Raw genomic sequence first — 952 nt, 5'->3', positions numbered from 1 at the left:
ACATTCTTATGTTTACTCCAAATTCTGATCCTACCATCCCAATGTCTCACCACAAATTGAGATTCATCTGACCGGGCCACATTTTTCCAGTCTTTTGTTGAGCCCGTGAGAACTGTCTTTGTAGTTCCTGTCCTGCACTAACCGCACCTAGTTCAGTTGTTTGCATGTGCATCTAGAGATGCTCTTCTCCAAATGCACAACCTTGGTTATAATGAGAAACTACTTGACTTAATATTGTTTTCCTATCAGCTTGAAGCAATCAGGCATTTGTCCACTGACTTCTGACATAAAAAAGGGATTTTCACCCAGAGAACTCCCACCGCTGGATATTGTTTTTGGATCATTCTCTGTAAACCTTAGAGATTGTTGTGGTTATGTGGGGAAAATCCCAGTAGATCAGCAGTTTTTTGAAATACTCAGAAAAGCCCATGTGGCACCAAATTCCATCTTCGAAGTCACTTAAATCACCTTTTATTCCCCATTCTGATTCACACCTTGATCGTGTGAGTGTATATAAACAAGTCCCTTTTTAACATAAACCTGGCTTATCCCAGACTCTTAACCACAAAGAAAAGGAAATGCATCTCCAGTAACAACTGTTGGAAGGTGAGTCTAGGAAGCCTGGAACTCAAAAAGTGATGTGACAAAAAACAGTAAAGAAAAAACAGGTTGTTATTTAAAGGATTAAACTCTAACTTGCTTTTATCCTCACTGTATTTACATTTGGAGCTTGTGCTCATGTTTCAGCCGTTTTAGTAACCCGTCTCAAATTGTCCCACTTTTACTTTTTGGGGTTTAGTTAACCTGCACAGAAGTAACGTGAGCACTACTGATTAATGAGGAACCTGTTGTTATTCCTCCTTAAAAAAGGAACTCCTTTACAGTCAGTTGAACTATCATTTTTACTGAGTAGAATTGTCATTAATAGTGCGTCAACTGAAAATGCAAATGA

Source organism: Pundamilia nyererei, unplaced genomic scaffold, assembly GCF_000239375.1.
Source record: "Pundamilia nyererei isolate P.nyererei 1_Seehausen unplaced genomic scaffold, PunNye1.0 scaffold00024, whole genome shotgun sequence".
Lineage (NCBI taxonomy): Eukaryota > Metazoa > Chordata > Actinopteri > Cichliformes > Cichlidae > Pundamilia > Pundamilia nyererei.
The sequence above is the reverse complement of the archived record's forward strand: the minus strand, read 5'-3'. Positions refer to the sequence as shown.